Here is a 20,387-nt window from a genome sequence, read left to right as displayed (position 1 = left end):
CTTTTCCTATCCTTCACTCCCACCCCCATCTCAGAAGGCTAGTTAAGTTTCAAGGACGTTCTGGAAATAGGCAGCGAGAGCCTTCAAACTCCTGGAAGCATAAATTTCCCCAGGGTCCTCTGCTTTGAAACATGCTTTGCTCATTCTGATGGACGTGCTTGTACTGTTGTTGATGTCACTAGGGATGTCACCAATGTCTATGCCTTGCAGTGTTCATCTGGGGTAGGGTTACCATATGGCTCCAGAAAAAGGAGGACGGATTGAGACATCCGGTGTTTTACTTCTACTGAAAGCAATGGCAGCAAGGAGGACAGTTAGAGACATCTGGGCTGTACTTCTAGTGAAAGCAATGGAAGTAAAACCCGGATGTCTCAATCCGTCCTCCGTTTTCTGGAGCCATATGGTAACCCTAACTGGGGGCCCTTTAATAAAGTCGTGCTAAAAAGTGGGCTTAGTAAAAGAGGGACTTAGTGCATTCGCGCGTGAGCCCTTATTGACACCTATTTTGTAAGCGGTAAGAACTCCCTCGTGAATCCTGCGCAAATCGGACAGTGTGCACCAATGTCCACACACTAACCGATAAAGTACAGGGCACACCTGCTCTCCATCCCCAAACACACTCCCAGTGTTACAAAATAAAAAGTATTATGTAGTGTATGATTGGCATATGTCGAGCCTGAAATTAGCATGCGGCGCCTGCAGCCTGAGTGCACCCCGTAATGTGGATTTTAAGTGGCAGTAAGCCTGCATTAGTGTTTACTGACGCATGGTAAAAGGGCCCCCTGATGTGTTTTTATTGCACTTGTTTTGTCATTCTCCATATCTAGAACCTGTCCCAACTTCTATAATTACTACTTCTATTAAGGACATAGCACTATAAGGGGGAATAATGAAATTCAGGGTTATTCTAGGCCCAATGCAAACAGATATCCTGCTCAGCCTCTGGTGTTTCTTAGTCATTCCTTATAAAAACTGCAAAATTCCAGTGGTAAAATAAAGATTTTATGCATAGTTTCTCAGGAAAAATAAAACATTTTTCTGGGGAGCTAGTTGCATACATTGTTCTAGACAAAATTCATTTCCAGCAGTGAAACTAGACAGCCACCTCTCCAATTTACTGATCTCAGCCCCAAACTACAAAACCTTCAGAAGAGAAATAAAAACCACATTATTCAGGAAATTTATCAAGACAAGCTCATGATATAACGGATTACCTCAATCTGTCTCCAGACCCTAAACGTTCCAACCAAATAGCTATCCTATAATCATAAGAAAATAAGAAGTGCCGCTGCTGGGTCAGACCAGTGGTCTATCATGTCCAGCAGTCCGCTCATGCGGCGGCCTTTTTGGCCAAAGACCAGCGCCCTAACTGAGACTAGCCCTACCAGTGTACGTCCTTGTTCAGTAGGAACTTGTCTAACTTTGTCTTTGATCCCTGGAGGGTGTTTTCCCCTATGACAGCCTCCGGAAGAGCATCCCAGTTTTCCACCACTCTCTGGGTGAAGAAGAACTTCCTTACGTTTGTACGGAATCTTTCAACTTTAGAGAGTGCCCTCTCGTTCTCCCTACCTTGGAGAGGGTGAACAATCTGTCCTTATCTACTAAGTCTTTCCCCTTCAGTACCTTGAATGTTTCGATCATTTCCCCTCTCAATCTCCTCTGTTCGAGGGAGAAGAGGCCCAGTTTCTCTAATCTTTTGCTGTACGGCAGCTCCTCCAACCCCTTAACCATCTTAGTCGCTCTTCTCTGGACTCTCTCAAGTAGTACCGTGTCCTTCTTCATGTACGACCAGAATCTCCTCTTTTTGTAATCTGCCTCAAACTGCAAGGTATTGGCAGAATAAAATATACCAGTGTAATGTAATGAATGTTAATGAATTCTTGCATTTCTTATAGAACAGCTGCATGCACCTGGGTCACCAGCAAACTAATGGGGACAATTCAAAATATTACTGGAAGAGTGAGATGATGCTGTTAGGCACTCCACTCTGCTTAAGTTTGTTTCTACTTGGGAGGACCAAGATTGTACCTTGCAGACCTCCCCCTCAATAACCCAGCTTACAATTCTGCAGTTGGTGGGAGCTCCAACTGTGGCGGCTAAATTGGATGTGGTCCTTGCTCTGAAGTCTGCCAAAGGAGAGGCGACTTGATTTGAAGCAACGCTGAGCCCTGAATGCTGGGAGTCCCCTTCCTCAACTAGGATCATGTCGGAGATGAAGCCAGAGGAAACATCTTTGGAAGGAAGATTGAGCATTGTGCCTAGCTTTTTCTTGATTGTTTCTGGGATAGCGGTGGATGGTGGTGGTGGTAATGTTGAGAGAAGGGTGTGTGTTTCAGACAGACCACTGGATTCAAGTACTGGAATAAGTAGATAATAAGTAGATAATGTGTCAGGTATGCTACTATGTAACTGAATACTAATAGGAGTATAAAGAACAATAACAAATATACTCTTAAATCAATATTAATCACTATACCAGCATATTATTTCTATAAATAATTGGTTTAAAATAGAAAATTCAATAAATTATTCTTATAATGAAAAGTACTCAGTGCCCTTTGTCTCCTGCATAATTGAGACCGCTAAGAGAACAAATATGGGACCATCATGCCACTATTCCGTCTATTGCTGGCACTGTCATCTTGAATCTGGGACATTAGATCATTTGTTATTCTACTGTCCACTGATACTTGCTTTTTGGAAATCAATATGAGGTCAAATAAATAGTTTGTTAGATAATCCGGTGGCATTATCCTATGACACCGTATTGTTTGGCATGTCAATGAGGGTTAAGAGCCAAATATCCTCTAATAATAATAAGCTTCTACTCATTATGCCATACAACAGATTACAAATAATTGGAAAAATTGGGATAGGCTGAACTATAGCTTTTGGTGGAAATCTTTGTGTCACATATTTAAAATGGAAAAGATAATTGCTATGCAGCAGGAAAATTTTAAGAAATTTCAGGATATTTGGGAGCCATTAACAAGATACTGTAAAGATTGAAATTACTGCATAGAATAAATATTCTTTTTTTTTCTTTTGTTCATACACGTCCAGGGTGGGGTGGGATGTGTGTGTATGTGTGTTTGTGTGTGAATATTTTATGATTTCTTTCGCTTATGAATAATTGTTGGGTATAAGGGAGTGGGGATAATTGACGCGAGTTAGAATTTGAAGATATATTAAGTGATGTTAAAGTATAAAATGTATGTATTTTATGTTTCACTTATTGTGAGTTTAAAAATGAATAAAGATTTAAAAATAAAGAAGAAATAATATGGTGGTATAGTGATTAATAATGCTACTATGTAAAACATCTATTGTAAATATCAGTTAATGTGCCAACTTGTTGATGCGGGTGAGACTTTGCCTTCAAAAGAACTATTCTTTCACACCACTTTTGTCAAATATAAAAACTAGGGCTACAAGAAGATTAAAAATTTTAATCACAACTAATTGTGCTGTGCATTGTGACCAGGCAGGTATCAGCACCTGCCAAGGTCCCAGTAAAAGCGGTCACAAAAGTCAATAGGAAATCCAGGAAGGGAGTTTGCAAGATCTCACCTAGCTCTGATTATGTTGATTTCCCGATCAACCACCAGGGGAGCCTGAAATTCCTGAGAAACAGACAGGCAGGCAGTACTTAGGTCACCACCAGGGGAGCCCAAGAGCCACCCAGTTCCCTGCTGACTCAGCTAGATTAGAGCGTGTCCCTAGAGTACAAAAGCCAGCAGTTGAGAACAGGCAGGCAGGTAGGATAGGGAGAAGATTAAGGCCTTTCTTCCCTGTTGCTCTACCTGGTCCAGACAGAGGTGATACTGGTATACCCATGGAAGTAATTGAGGCTGGAGACACTTGGGATCTGCAATCTAGCAAGGAAAAAGCACCTATGGATTTACAAGGGAGCTGGCCTGAGGAGTTCATTGAGGACCCTGAACCTATGCAGGTTAGGATTACTACCAGGTGCTAATGATCATTTTCTGAACTGCTGGGGTTTTTTTTGTGTTTGGACTTTCTCTGCTGAGCTCTGCTTATTTTTGGGTTTAAATATTTGGAGCTGGGAGTACTCATTTTGGGGTGAGGTTTGTTAAGATCCTGGAAGGGGATTTTTGGAAAGCTATTTTAGAGCTGATATTGCAAGACAAACCTGGAGACACTCCTAATTCACCCAGCAGTACCGCTTGAATCTGCTGGAGGCTTCTGGTGAGGAACTATAAGCAGTGCTAAGAATTGTGAGGAGCACTTTGTGAATAGTTTACCCTGCTTGGGAGCAGGCTTGGAACACAGTGAATTTATTAGCTCTAAGGAGAGTCAGTGCTCATGGACAGAATTTTCTTGCTTGATTGCAAAGAAGAAAAACTGAACTTTATTTTTTCTTTAACTATTTGGGGTTTGGGCTTTATGTTCTGGTTTGAACAAGAACCCTTGCTTATTGTTTTTGTGTGCCATTGCTGACGTTATTCATGGACAGTAAAGTGATTTATCTTCATTGGACCGCAGTTGATGTGAGTTTGATTTTGGTTCCTGTTTTTTGTTTTGGTGTCAGTCCATTCCTGTGGGGTGACTCCAGGCCGGGTCACATGCTGGTGCTCTTTTAATGTCCAACCACTAGTAGTGCTGTGGAGTCCCGGTCTCGGGCAGCAGAGTGGTGACAGCATTAATGATTAATCACTTACATTTTAAAATTTTCTGACATCCAGGGGAGGTGGGAGCAGGAGGGGGGTATATCTTTTATTTTGGTATTATTACTGATGGTAATGATGGATGGGGGAGGGAATTTTTATCTTTTCTATAGATACTGATTGATTATAAGTGCTTGGTTGATTATAATTATTTGTATATAAATTGTATTGCACTTTTTGTTTGCATTAAAAACTAAATAAAGTTTAAAAAAAAAATTTCTGACACGATGGTGAAGAGGAGTGGGAGATTCTACCTTGTGACCTCCCCTCAATAATCTCCTCCCCTGGGAAAGATGGAAGATCGACAACGCCACCCCACCCTGCTGGCACCGGCAGCAAGTTTTGGCAACCAATAGCTTCCCCTCTTGACGCAGCTTCCTGTTTCCGCCTGGGTGGTTCACGTCAGAGGGCAGCCTTGGCCGAGCAACAGTAAAGAAAGGATGATGGTAAATATAAATATCATATCGGCGATTGTTTGTTTCCAGACTACACAGGCTTATGGTAAGTTAGGGCTCCGTTTTTACTTCTTTTTAATCAAAGGTTGCAATTTAGTTATACATTGTTAAGATTCTAAATTTGACTTTTGATTTCCTTTCTAAGGATCGGTTTGTGTTGGCACTCCCGTTGTGCGGTCTAGCTTTATTATATTACTAGTATTTTAGCCTGTTACATTAACGGGTGCTAGAATATATGTCTGTGTGTCTTTATTTCTGTCTCTCTCTCCCTCCCACTGTCTGTCTCTCTCCCTGGCCCCCTTTGCCTGTCTTTCTGTGTCTCTCCCTGCCCTTGTGTCTTTCTTCTTTTCTTTCTATCTGTCTCTCTCCCTGCCTCCTATGCAGCAGCATTTCCCTCCCCCCACACCACTTCCCTGTACAGCAGCATTCCCTCCCCCTCCATTTCCGCGGTCTGGCCGGCTCCCTTAGTCCCTTCCCCCCCTTCCCTTTCTGCGGTCCCGACAAACATTTTCCATGTACACTCCTACCTGTGGGTCCCTACAGCGCACAGAAAACGGGAGCACGCAGGTGGGAGTGCGCATGCGCACTCAGGGCTTTATTATATTAGATAGAAACATAGAAACATAGAAGATGACGGCAGATAAGGTGCATATCCCATCAGGTCTGCCCACTCTACTGACCACCCCCAAGTCTACTATCCTAGGGATCCCACTCCTGGTGACAGGTTCCCTTGGCTTAACCCTCTAAGGGATCCCACATGGGCATCCCATTTGCTCTTAAATTCTTGCACGCTGTTTGCCTCGATCATCTGCACCGGGAGCTCGTTCCAAGGATCAACCATTCTCTCGGTGAAGAAATATTTCCTGGTGTCGCCATGAAATTTCCCGCCCCTGAGTTTGAGCGGATGCCCTCTTGCGGCTGAGGGTCCTTTGAGAAATAGAATCTCTTCTTCCATCTCGATACAGCCGGTAATATACTTAAATGTCTCGATCATGTCTCCTCTCTCCCTACGTTCCTCGAGTGAGTACAGCCGCAAATTTTTCAGCCTTTCCTCGTACGATAGATCCTTGAGCCTCGAGACCATCCTGGTGGCCATCCGTTGCACTGACTCTACTCTCAGCACATCTTTTCAGTAGTGTGGCCTCCAGAATTGCACACAGTATTCCAAATGAGGTCTCACCATGGTTCTGTATAATGGCATTATGACTTCAGGCTTCCGGCTGACGAAACTCCTGCGGATGCAACCTAACAACTGTCTTGCCTTAGATGAAGCCTTCTCCACATGATCAGCAGTTTTCATGTCTGCGCTGATGATCACTCCCAAGTCTCGTTCTATTGAAGTTGTAGCTAAGGTCTCACCATTCAAGGTGTAAGTTCTGCACGGATTTCTGCTGCCAAGGTGCATGATCTTGCATTTCTTAGCATTGAAGCCCAGCTGCCAGGTTGAGGACCAAAGCTCCAACAAATGTAGGTCCTGTGTCATACTATCGGGTGAATTGCCGTCTCTCACTATATTGCATAGTTTGGCGTCGTCAGCGAATAATGTTATCTTACCTTGAAGCCCCTGAGTTAGGTCCCCTATGAATATGTTGAAAAGGAGCGGGCCCAAGACTGAGCCCTACGGTACTCCACTGGTCACCTCCGATGTTTTAGAGAGGGTACAGTTAATTACCATCCTCTGAAGTCTGCCACTCAGCCAGTCATTGACCCATGTAGTTAGTGTTTCTCCCAGCCCCATTGATTTCATCTTGCTCAACAGCCTGCGATGCGGGACACTATCGAAAGCTTTGCTGAAGTCTAGGTATACGACGTCCACGGATTCTCCTAAGTCTAGCTGTTTTGTTACCCAGTCAAAGAAGCTGATGAGATTGGATTGGCAGGACCTACCCTTGGTGAATCCGTGTTGACTGGATATGACATATGATGCGATTACAATATTCTCTCTATCCCTTCCTCTGTATCTTAATTTCCCTTCTTATCCTTCAGTTCAGTCTCATTTTTTTATTTGTCTCTTATCCTCTGTATCGTTTCCCCCCCCACACCTTTCTTTCTGGCTCCCTGGCTTCTCCATCAGCTAGAGCAGTGGTCTCAAACTCAAACCCTTTGCAGGGCCACATTTTGGATTTGTAGGTACTTGGGAGGGCCTCAGAAAAAATAGTTAATGTCTTATTAAAGAAATAACAATTTTCCATAAGAACATAAGAAATGCCTTCACCGAATCAGTCCTTAGGTCCATCAAGTCCGGCAACTCTTTAAAATTTATAACTCTTTCCTTTTGGCTAAGTTTTAATAATAATATTGTAATTTATAGCTAAAGAGACATATTATCAAGAAACTGTTTTATTTTACTTTTGTGATTATGATAAGCATACCGAGGGCCTCAAAATAATACCTGGCGGGCCACATGTGGCCCCCGGGCCGCGTGTTTGAGACCACTGAGCTAGAGGGAGTAGTTTCCTCAGCAGGTGCTTCTCTTTCCTCTTCCAGCACAGCCCGGAAACAGAGAGGCAGGGACAGGGTCGCTGGACACACTGTGGCTCGCTGCCACTTTCCTTCGCGGCCTGCAGCCACCGAGGCCGACATCCGCCTCAAGGGAATTCTCGCGCATGCGCACTCCTACCTGTGGTGCCCTACAGCGCACGGAAAATGGGAGCACGCAGGTGGGAGTGCGCATGCGCGCTTAGGGCTTTATTATATTAGATTCTGGTTCACTCATGTTTTTTTTTGTTTTTCCAGTCATATCCTGTTTTATGTCGACACTCCCTTTGTCCCCGCTGTAAGACCTATTGTTATGTAGGCACCCTGCAGCCACAATCTTTTTTAGCAGTTCATTGTATGATATTTATATTTACCATCATCCTTTCTTTACTTCGTATTGAGCAACTGCAATTTTTGCATGCATTAGGCCTGTATTCTCTCCTTACTAGTTTTCCTCCTTTAGTGATTTTGTTCTCATTGCATTCCTTTTTTCAGCAATCTCATTTTGATTTCACTTTATTAGCACCATAAGTACAGTCCTAGTTTTCACTATGTAGGCTTTTTACATGTGGTACCATCATATTTCTTTCTACCGCCATGTTTTAAACAATCATTATAGGTCATTATAGGAGAGTGTTTATCCCCTAATGGTCCCCCTCAAAACTATTGTTTTTTGCTTCTCTATTTTGTTATAATTTTTATTTTTATGATCAATTTTATGACTCATTTTAATATATCCTTTTAATAAAACAGCGATTATTAGCTTTTACTATATGGGATGATGCTCTAATGTATATGTTTAAACACATTTGCTTATTTTTATATTTCCTTTTATATTTCCAGTTTATTTCTATTTGCGGTTTAATTTGATACCTAACAAATTAGGGTAGGTTCTCCAAGGATTTTATGATTCACTCTCTCATTATTTCATGTCTATGATTTTTATTTGCATGGATTCTTTTATTCATTTATTATACATCCTGTCTTCATTTCATCATTTTTGTTTTAAAATCAAATCCATGTTGATACTTGTATATCACATACATATGCACCACACTTAATCCTTACATTTCAATTTTGAACATCATATCAAATGTGGTTGGTCACCACCATTTACCTTAGCTCACACTTGATGCTTTTTGCTTCCATGTACATTTATTTACATATATTATTTTTACATGGTTATGCATTTATTTTTATGTTTATTTATATTTGAGACTCAGTTATTTTCATCTTTATCTATTAGGACCCCTGATGAAGGTGTGTTAACCGAAACACGGACTGTGTCAGGTCCCCTGGTTTGCAAAAAGATGGTGACATTAACCGCAATAGATAATTGTTTTAATAAACATAGCCTGCATCTTGTACACTGAGAGTAGCAAAGCCAAGTAAGTGGGGGGCCTGATTTGTGGTTTGAACCATGCAGCAGGACACCTATAATTTCTGGGGAGCTACCATTTGCATGATAGTTTCTTAGACTTCACCAGTCATCTTTACTCCCAATCTAAGACTGGGTATCATATATTTACTGATCGGAAGTGAAGTGGATGGCGAGTTGGTCAGAGCCCAGCTACCTGAGAAATCTCAGGGGGCCCAGTGTACTTGTGCACCTAGGGGCCCTCAAACAATTAATCCTGCCCTGGCTCTCCTATTTCACTTCCTCTTATTTCCCAGTCTCTCACTAACTCTATCCTCTTTCTTTTCCTCCCCATCAAGTATTTGTCCTCTGTTCTTCCTCCTAGTTCATGCCCTCTTTCTCTCACCTTCCTAACAGCATGTGCCCTTTTCCCCCTCTTCTGTCTAGCATCTGTTCTCTTTCTCTGCGCCCTCTCTCCCTACTTCCATCTCCTTTTCTCTGCTCCCTTTCCATCTAGCATCTGCCTTTCTAGCCAGCATGTTTCCTCTTCCCCTTCCATCTGGTGTCTGCCTCTCTCTCTCCTTCATCCAGCATCTGTCTCTTTCTCCTCACTCCATCTGGTGTCTACCCCCCTCTCTCTTTCCAAACCCCTCACCCCCACAGTTGCTGCTGTTGGTGTGCAGCAGCAACAACAAAGAAAAAGATTACATGGGGCCGATGCTGCCAGCCCTGCCCCCTCTGATGTCATTTATTAATAGGGAGCAGGGTCGGCAGATGCAAGCTTGAACAGTGCAGGCATGCAATGTCTTTTTTTCTTTGTTTTTGCAACCGCAAACTACTAGCAGCAGTAGCAGTATATTAGGAGTGGGGAAATATTGGTAGTGAACTCCACCAAGGCACCCATGGCTCCCCCCATTCCGACACCTATGACTTCATGTTTTATGACTTTGGAAACTAACCCACCCCCTGTTAGTATATCATGTTGCCAATTAAATTCTCCCTCCCCCCCCCATGTTGTGTGCATTCCTTCACCTTAGAACAGGGGTCTCAAAGTCCCTCCTTGAGGTCCGCAATCCAGTTTTCAAGATTTCCCCAATGAATATGCATGAGATCTATGTGCATGCATTGCTTTCAATGCATATTCATTGGGGAAATCCCGAAAACCCGACTGGATTGCGGCCCTCAAGGAGGGACTTTGAGATCCCTGCCTTAGAATGAGCAATGTCATAGAGAGGGAACACATATTTTGTGTGTTTAACCCTGCCTAAAAGATTGCTTTACCTCTATCTCATGCAACAACAAACTTTGCATGATCCATGCCTCAGTCCCAGGACCCCTAGTTGAATGCAACTTGTACCTGTGTGCTATCATCAGCAGGGCCACCATTCCATGGCTGCTTTATCATGTGCCACTAGCTTCCGCATATTGTCGTTCCTGATCCGAAATAAAAAGGTCCTAGGCATTCACATCACATCATTTCTGAAAAAAAAAAATATCCACTGGCTACCAGTACGATTCAAAGCTAAATCAAAAATTCTTAGCATCTTCAAGGCCCTTAAATGAAATGGGCCCGAGAACTTGAGCAACAAGATCGCTCTCTACATACCCCCAAGGTTGCTAAGGTCCTCCAAGGAGTATCTCTAACCACATTGTCTCCAAAGGACACCATATGATTTGACCCTCCCTCCAACTAGTTTCTGGGAAATAGCCCCCACACTCTGGAATGTACTCTCTGAAATGATTTCTTTATTTGGATTTATTAACTGCTTTTATGAAATGATTCACCCAAGGCAGTGTACAGCAAGTTTGTTTGCTTTAATCAGCTACACTAAGGGCTCCTTTTACTAAGGTGCGCTAGTGTTTTTAGCGCACGCAGCAGATTAGTGCGCACTAACCCCGCACTAAACGGCTTGAACTAACGCCAGCTCAATGCTGATGTTAGCGTCTAGCGCGCGGGACATTGTAGTGCGTGCTATTCTGCGTGTTAAAGCCCTAATGCAGCTTAGTAAAAGGAGCTCTAAGTATTTTCCCAATCTGTCCCAGTGGGTTCACAATCTAATTATGATACATGGGGCATTGGAGGGTTAAGTCACAAGGAGAAGTGCTGGGTTGAAATTCATAACATCAGATTGCTAAACCAGCAATTCTAAGTTACCACTAGGCCACTCCTCTCCCCAATTCCGGGTAAAAAGCTTAGCACTTCTCTCAAGCCTTTACTGGAAGATGCTACTAACAAGCTAGTCAAAACTAACACCAACTGCATATGCTGTAGGAGGACTTGCTTATCCGTGATGAAAAAGAATTAAAGCATAACACAGATTCCAAGTCAGATCATTTTCATGTACCTTTTCCGCCTTCATGTACAAATTTTCCTTAAGTTAGTCACTCTTATTTTCTATCTAACTTCTGTTACTCTATCTTATTGGTCTATATGCTCTACCTCCCCTTACGCCCTATGCTATCTATTAGGATGTTTTAATACAGCGGTATCAAACTCATGGTCCAGGGGCCACATATGGCCCGCCAGGTACTATTTTGAGGCCCTCGGTATGTTTATCATAATCACAGAAGTAAAATAAAACAGTTTCTTGATCATATTGTATGTCTCTTTAGCTGTAAATGACAATATTATTATTAAGACTTGGCCGAAAGGAAAGATTTATAAAATATAAAGAGTTTTTTACCTCATGCAAAATTGTCATTTCTTTAAGACATTAACTATTTTTTTCTGAGGCCTTCCAAGTACCTACAAATCCAAAATGTGGCCCTACAAAGGGTTTGAGTTTGAGACCACTGTTTTAATGTGTATTGTGTTGACACTGTAAGTAGCATACCATTCCATAATATGTACTGTTATTTGAGTTTTTTCTTCTGATGTTTCTGTCCTACTCTCTCGATTTTGCCCTGCAAGGACCCTAGGCTCCAGAAAATGGACAGAAGTACGAGACCCGCAATCCAACCTCCTTTTTCTGGAGCCATACGGTAACCCCTTGTCTCAAGTTCAATCTTACATGTGCAACTTACAGAATATACAGATATCTGCAGCACTTAGGTGCTAATGCTTATACCAATTCTATGGCTGACGAAAGTACTTGTGGCTAATTATCTATGCATATTATATCGAGGGTTCTTCAAAACGTTTCCGCACTTTCATATTTTTGCGGGCTCAGCCAAAAAACATTTTTTTCTGATGGCATTAAGAAGTTAGTAGGACGCTGGGGAAAAATGTATCCCAAAACAGGCTGATTATATGGAAAAGTGATGTAATTTGCTCTTCAGATATTTACCAGCAATAGTGTTTGAAAAAATAAAAGTGTGGAAACTTTTTGAAGATCCCTCATATATACCAGGTTATTAGTATTCTATAAAGGAAGGCAGGTACCTACTATCCTTTATAGAATATGTTCCTACCATTGACCCTTTCAATATCTTACTGTAGGTACCATATTAACTTGCTGGAGGAATGGAGGGACTATAAGGTGCTATATAAGAGAAGAGACAATTTGAAGCAATAGAATGTAGGTAAGTATGAGTCGCTTGAATTGGATGGCAATGTGGATGTGAAGTAGAGAATGACACGGGGTCAAATTTGTCCCCGTTCCCACAGGAACTCAATTTCCCCATCCCCGCGAGTTTTGTTTCTGTCCCTGCCCCATTACTGTAAGCTCTGCCTGAACCGCACAAGCCTCGAGCACTTATGCTGCTCCCGATGCTCATAGAGTTTCTATGAGCGTCGGAAGCAGCGCAGGCCATTCAGTGTGGCTTTCTGCACTAAAAACTGCTAGCGCAGTTTGATAGAAGAGGCCTTAAATGTTACATATTTATTGAAAAAATTTGGTAGTAAGAATAGGATCCTATGAGGAGGCGGCACTTAAAGCTTAGGACAATGAAGTAATGGAGTCTGAGGTGGTGCTTCTGAGGATTGTATAAATAAATTATTATATGAGAATAACATTTAGAGTACATAAGAACATAAGCAATGCCTCTGCTGGGTCAGACTTGAGGTCCATCGTGCCTAACAGTCTGCTCACGCGGCGGCCCAACAGGTCCAGGACCTGTGCAGTAATCCTCTATCTATACCCCTCTATCCCCTTTTCCAGCAGGAAATTGTCCAATACTTTCTTGAACCCCAGTACCGTACACTGCCCTATTACGCTCTCTGGAAGCGCATTCCAGGTGTCCACCACGTAAAAAGATACTACTCTATATAGTGCATCTATTCTCTATTGTGCATCATATGATGTTGAAAAAGCTTCCCATTAGCAAGAATGTAGGTGGAGGACTCCATATAAAGGGAATATTGGGTCATCGTGTATATCCTGAAAATCAGACTGATTGGGTGGTTCCTGAGAAAATGGTTAAAGGACCATTGCCTGACCGCACTGTCTGATCACAACCCTATGATATGAGCTTGTTGCAGATTTCTAGGTCTCGCAGTGTTTTGTCAGGTAGAACTGACATTTCAGCCATCATGCTGTGGCTTTATTCGGGGCACGCTGTGAGGTCTGTAGTTTGTCTTTATATAGTAGGTCCTCAAACCCGATTGGCTGGGGCTTGAGGTGAATGAGGCAGGAAAGCCTGTTGGTCACCAATTTGAATTTTGGTGGGAAAGTCAGTTGGCTACAAATTTGAATTTTGGTGGGAAAATCATTTGACTGCATCTCACTGTGTTAACTGATGTTTGTAGTAAATTTCCTGGGTAAGTCACATCAGGGTCCCGTCAGGTTCCATAAAGGACTCTAGAAGTGTAAAGATACTCATACTAGATGACAAGGGGAAAAAATTTGTCCCCGTCTTCACCCTGTCCCCACGACCTCAGTCCCTGTCAGCTGTCCCCATCCCTGTGACCTCAGTCCCCAGTCTCTGCCCCATCCCCACAAACCATCTGATCCCATCCGCACAAGCCTCAAATAGTTTTATACTGAACTTATTTTATTAAAGTATAAAATATAACAATATTCTGTACAATTGTCATTTTATAAATCAAAGTTCTGGCTGCCAAACTAGAGGCTGGCAGGGCTTTGTTTATAAATGTTTATTAACACAACTAATATACTACTTTATCCTAAGGCATAAAAAAAAAGAAAAGAAATAGAAATTTTTTTCTACCTTTGTTGTCTGGTTTCTGCTTTCCTCATCTTCTCGTCATTCTATTCCTTCCATACACTGTCTGCCTTCTCACTACCTCTTCCATATGGCATCTGCTCTGTTACTGTGCCTTCCCCCTCCCCCCATTGGTCAGGCACCCATCTTCTTCCCTCCACCCCCCCCTCCATAGTCCGGCATCTCTTTCTTCCCTTCTATCTTTCCTTCCCTTCCCAGGTGGTTTATAGCATCTCTGTCCTCCTTTCCTCCCCTCAGATCTGGTATCTGTCTTCCCAATCTGGCATGCACCCCATTTTTCTTTATCCCCTCCTTCCAACCAGTTCACTTCAGCATCTGTTCCACTCTCCCCGTCCCCACTTTCCTTCAGCATCTTCTCCCCACTCTCTCCTCTCCATTTCCCTTTAGCATTTGTTCCTCACACCCCTTCCCCTCTCTCCACTTCCCTTCATCACCCTTCATATAGTCCAGCAGCCCTCTCCCTCCTTCCCGATCGCTGATGTCCGAGCATCTCCCTCTTCCCTTCACCTTTGCTGCCGATTTTCATGTCTCCATGCTGCACTAGCTTTTAAACAAGTCACGCTTGGCTGCTTGAAACTTCTCCTCTGGCATAACGTCCTGTTTCCAGTTGCATCAGAGGAGAATTTTCAGGCAGCCATGCGCGACTTGTTTAAAGGCTAGTGCTGCTCGGACATGAAAATCACCAGCAAGGGGAAGGGAGGGAGATGCCCAGACCGCAGCGATTGGGAGGAACAAGGGAGGGGTCTGCTGGACCGCGCGATCGCTAGGGGTAGTAAATATTTTGGGCGCTTTCCTTCACTTAATTATGGGAACAAGGCCATACACTGCTCCATGGGGTGGTGAATGGCCTTATCCCTGTACCTGCGGCGACCAGGTTTTTTCCTCCCTGTTTCAGCAGGTTAGCTATGATTACCCACGGGTAACAGTCACCGTGTCATTCTCTCATACTAACTAAACTAAACCTTAAGTTTATATACCGCATCATCTCCACGGATGTGGAGCTCGGCACGGTTTACAAGAACTTAAAATATAGGAAGAGAAGGAAAAAAAAGGTGTAAAGTGCAATACTAGATTTTATATTATTAAGTGCATTTTTTGTTTGCAAAATTTTGCTAGGGTCTTCAGTTTATCCATTCTATTGATATATCAGATTTGTTTTTCACTTTTTAGTGAAGAATCGCACCAGGCTTTGCTTATGTGAATGATTTTGTAAACAATGCCAAATACGTTTTGCATATCAAGTTTCAAGTTTATTATTTATTCGATATACTGCCTATCATTACATCTAAGCGGTTTAATAAAAATTAATTGATAAAACAGGGGATTTAAAAGATAACATTAGTACTGGGACACATATCTTTTCTTGTTTGAAGTATATTACGAGGGGCTGCTGAAAAGTTCTCAGCCCAACCAACAAAGTTGTGTCAGTCTCCATTGTAGGCTATATACCGTATTTTCACGAATATGATGTGCGCGTTATACACGATTTTACAAACCGAGTATAACCATGCGTGTTATATTTGTGAGCGCGTTGTACAAATTTTTTTTACATAGTTCCTCCCCCCCGACGTCCAATTCACCCCGCAGGACCGCTCGCACCCCCACCCCGAAGGACCGCTCGCACTCGCAGTTGCACCCGCACCCCCACCCCCAAGGACCGCTCGCACCCCCACAGCCTCCCCCCCCCATCATGGAGAAGCTGCCTACCGTTGTCCTGCTGCTTCCTCTGCCTGCGGTCCCGCCCCTTCTCTGAGCCCTGTGTCTGCGCTGCTTCCTCTTCCGGCGGTCCCGCCCTTTCTCTGACATCAGAGAAAGGGCGGGACCGCCGGAAGAGGAAGCAGCGCAGACGCAGGGCTCAAAGAAGGGGCGGGACCGATGGCAGAGGAAGCAGCAGGACAACGGTAGGCAGCTTCTCCATGATGGGGGGGTGGGGAGGCTGTGGGGGTGCGGGTGCGAGAGCGAGCGGTCCTTCGGGGTGGGGGTGTGAGCGGTCCTGCGGGGGGGGTGAATCGGACATCGGGGGGGGCATCAGGCTTTCAGGGTGGGGACAGGACTTCAAGGGGGGACAGGACTTCAAGGGGGAGAGGAGAGTCGGGACGGGTGAAAGGAGAGTCGGGGCGGCCAGAGGAGAGTCGGGGCGGGCGAAAGGAGAGTCGGGCGACGACGGGAGAGTCGGGGCAGCTTGCGCGGTATACGGGTGTGCGTGGTATATAAAAATTTCTTTACATAAATTATAGTTTCCTGCGCGCTATACCCATGTGCGCGTTTTACACGGGTGCGCGGTATATGAATGAAAATACAGTACTTAGTCAAGGGATTTTCCACTTTTTTCGTTCCATACTTTTCTGATGGAACGAAAAAAGTGGAAAATCACTGGACTAAGTGTATAGCCCGCAATATAGATTGCCCTAACTTTGTTGGTTGGGCTGAAAACTTTTCAGGCTTGTAGATGGGTATTTTTGTACTGTTTGGAAAATGGGCTAGGAGGGAAGATGAGAGGATCAGTTTAGAATGCTGCCAGTCTGGCAAAATTCAAGGATGACTGTCTCCAGTGATTTATGACTGAACTTTATCTGCCTTGTTCACGACCTTTCAGAGACAATGCAATGTACCCCAACTGAAGGACGTAGAGCTGATTACTGACAGCTTGGATGTTCTGAAAGGAACTATGATGACGCTTTCTAGAATCTACATCTGGGAGTCCACAGGTACAGCACAATCAATTGCAAACTAACTGAAAAAGATTATCTTTAAAGGACATTCTGTGACAAGTTTTATTAAAAAGAAAAATGTAGAGCTTGAAATACCGATGGATCTCATAATTCACAGCAATAAAGGGGAATATTCACCTTGAAAACATCCTAATTTCCATTTTCCCCACTTTTTTGAATGCTTCAAGGATCACAGTAACTTTTAGGCAGTAAAAGGCTGTGCCCAGTTCCTCATTTAGGACCCATTCTACCCTTCCCCCCCTTTTATCAAGCTGCGCAATGGCTCAGCATTTAGCTCACGCTGTTCAGTAGCAAGGCTTGATAAAAAGTGGGGGATGTTTAAAATATTTTTCCTACAGATTCTAACAAGTGGGGTAAGCATGCAGAACATGGCTCAAGGAATTCTTTCTAACATGTGTGTGTGTGTATATGTATCTGGGATCTTTTCCAGATAAGCCCCGCCACTAATGGAAAAAGTGGATGCGCCGAAAGTTAAGCCCCGCCACCTTTTGCCAGCGCACGCAACCTTAACCAGTGAAGTTCTCAGCACAACGGCCCCACAACGCGGCGCGATGTGTATAAAGTAAAGTGGGGGGGGGGGGGTTCCCCCCACACACCCCCGTCGGAGCACCCAAAAAAGATTATAAAAAAGAGGATTTGAAACTTAACATTATAAAAAAATAGGATAAACTGTCGCCCATTTTTTTAAGGGAACCCCCCCACTTTACTTTCTACAGATCGCACCTCTTTTTTATAATTTTTTTTGGGTGGCGGGGGTTAACTTTTTGGCGGGGCTTATCTGGAAAAGATCCTGTATCTGTACTACCTGTGTGAGTATGTATATCTATATTTATTTTTGTGTGCATGGGCCAGTATATTTGTGCGTATTTGCAAGCATGAGTACCAGTGCATGCGTGTTTCTGTTTGTGAGTGCTTGCATTTGTGTCTGAGTGCATGGGTGTGTTTGTATGCAAGTGTATGTATCCTTTGTGTGTATGTTTGTGATCGGGAGAGGAGATGAGAAGGGAGGCTGATAGAAAGGTGCAATTCCTTAATCACTATATTACAATAAATTAGTATTTGTACTGCTTCTATGGTACGGCTGCAGCTCAAATACTGTGTGCAGTTCTGGTCACCGTATTTCAAAAAAAGTTATAGCAGAATTAGAAAAAGTACAGAGGGCAGTGAAAATGATAAAACGATTGGGATGACTTCCCTAAGAGAAAAGGCTAAAGTGACTAAGGCTCTTCAGCTTGGAGAAGAGACGACTTGGGGGTGATATGATAGAGTTCTATAAAATACTGAATGTTTACTCTTCCCAAAAATACTAGGAATAGGGGGCATGCAATGAAGCTACTAAGTAGAAGATTTAAAACAAACCAGAGAAAATATTTCTTCACATAACATGTAATTAAACTCTGGAATTCATTGCTGGAGAATGTGGTGAAATCAGTTAGCTTAGCGGGGTTTTAAAAAGTTTTTCCAATTCTTTATTCATTTTTATAACTTACATCAAGTGCTTCAAAAAGTAACAACATTTTAACTTAAATACATCACTTGAAATTCTACAATTCTTCATATTAAATAGAATTAATCCCTTTCCCTCCCACCCCTTCAATATCTCATAACACATATACCATATAATAAAGTCTTTCCTTCCGTTCAAAGCAAATAATGAAAATCCACCCCCCTCCCCATTATTTCATTTGTACTAATCAGGGAAAATGATACTTATTCATTGCAATAATTTGTTAATGGCCCCCACACATCTTGAAATTTATTAAAATTCCCTTTCTGAATAGCTAACGTTCTTTTCATTTTGTAAATATGACACACTGAATTCCACCAAAAACTGAAGTTCAATCTTTTCCAATTACATGTTATTTCTTGTATGGCGACTCCTGTTAAAATAAGTAAAAGTTTATTATTTTTGGAAGATATTTGGCTCTTAGCCCTCATAGACATGCCAAATAATACTGTATCATACGATAATGCCACATGATTTTCTAACAAACAATTTATTTGGCCCCATATTGATTTCCAAAAAGCCAAAATAAATGGACAATAGAATAATAGGTGATCTAAAGTCCCTGCTTCAAGATGACAATGTCAACATCTATTAGACTTAGAGCAGGGGTCTCAAAGTCCCTCCTTGAGGGCCGCAATCCAGTCGGGTTTTCAGGATTTCCTCAATGAATATGCATGAGATCTATGTCCATGCAGTGCTTTCAATGCATATTCATTGGGGAAATCCTGAAAACCCAACTGGATTGCAGCCAAGGAGGGACTTTGAGATCCCTGACTTAGAGCAATTTAATTTTTGTAAACGAATAAGGGGTCCAGAATGCTCTAAGCAACAGGAAAAACCATGTTTGTCTCATAGATGCAGACACTGTACATGAATATTGATAATTTTCTAAAAGAGGAGTATGTGGCACAGTGGTTGAAGCTACAGCCTCAGCATCCTGGGGTTGTGGGTTCAAACCCCGTGCTGCTTCTTGTGACCTTGGGCAAGTCACTTAATCCCCCATAGCCCCAGGTACGTTAGATAGATTGTGAGCCCACCAGGACAGATAGGGAAAATGCTTGAGTACCTGATTGTAAAACCGCTTAGATAACCTTGATAGGCGGTATATAAAATCCTAATAAAACTTGATATTGGGGAAATCAACTACTTATTCCTAGGATAAGCAGCATAAAATTTGTTTTATTACTTGGGATGTAGCTTGGGACCTGGTTTGGCCACTGTTAGAAACAGGATTCTGGGCTTAATGGACCTTCGGTCTGTCCCAGTATGGAAATTCTTATGTTCTACTATAGAATTGCATTAGAGTATTTTTGGGAGGGGGGCAGGGAGGCTTCATTTCTCTTACCCCCTACTACCATTTGATGTCATGAAGGGGTAGTTTTTGTGGGTATGGCAGTTTGTGGGGTAGCTGTGATCATAGGCGCCTGGTATAAGAGGCTTGGAGATGCTAAGCCTCCCAAGCCAAAATCAACCTTCCTCTCGTGGCAGCATGGAAAACAAACAAGGAGTTCCTTCCCTGCTGCCTCCCTAATTCAGGGGCTTGTCAATAAAGAAAAACTGTGCCCAACAGTTGTCAGTCCCACCCCCCTATGCTGCAACTTCCTGTTTGGGCAGGAACTGGAGTATAGAGCTCTATGGCCCCACACAGATTCTCTTTATTGATGGGCTGTTGAATTGAGGAGGCAGCAGGTCAGGTAGTGAGGATGCTGCTTTCTTGTTTTTCTTATTGCTGCTGGGGGGAGGCGAAAGAGAGAAGGTAATCCTGAGAGTGGGAAATGGGAAGGGAGAGAGAGAGATGGGGGGAGGCAAAGCTGGATATTTGAGGTGGGGGAAGAGACAAAGGAGCAAAAGCTGGATAGTAGAGAGAGAAACACACAATGCTGAATAGTGGGTGCGGGGTGATGGTAGAGTGAGAGAAGAAGGGGCAATTCTGTATGATAGGGGATAGACAGAGGTGCATCATTGGATGGGAAGAGTGAGAGAGACAAAGATCCTGGATAGTGGGGTGGGGGAGAAAGAGATCACAGATCCTGGATAGCTGGGGGA

The 20,387-nt window shown here is 43.1% G+C and overlaps 1 long non-coding RNA gene across 4 annotated transcripts in view; it reads left to right on the top strand.

The window, feature by feature from the left end:
* The first annotated feature begins 3,753 nt into the window (after positions 1-3,753).
* The window catches only part of LOC117358940, a 46,818-nt gene continuing 30,184 nt past the window's right edge, over positions 3,754-20,387 (top strand). Inside the window, exons 1-4 of one of the 4 annotated variants that reach the window (XR_004539129.1) lie at positions 3,754-4,511; positions 8,868-9,009; positions 12,418-12,500; positions 16,699-16,906. This is a non-coding gene — a long non-coding RNA (uncharacterized LOC117358940). Of the gene's footprint in view, positions 4,512-8,867; positions 9,010-12,417; positions 12,501-16,698; positions 16,907-20,387 lie in introns of those variants that run through there. The other 3 variants (XR_004539128.1, XR_004539127.1, XR_004539130.1) reach the window with 3 other exon arrangements.

This window comes from Geotrypetes seraphini, chromosome 4 (genome assembly GCF_902459505.1).
Source record: "Geotrypetes seraphini chromosome 4, aGeoSer1.1, whole genome shotgun sequence".
Lineage (NCBI taxonomy): Eukaryota > Metazoa > Chordata > Amphibia > Gymnophiona > Dermophiidae > Geotrypetes > Geotrypetes seraphini.
Note: the sequence above shows the minus strand (reverse complement) of the source record. Positions and strands in the feature narration are given on the sequence as shown.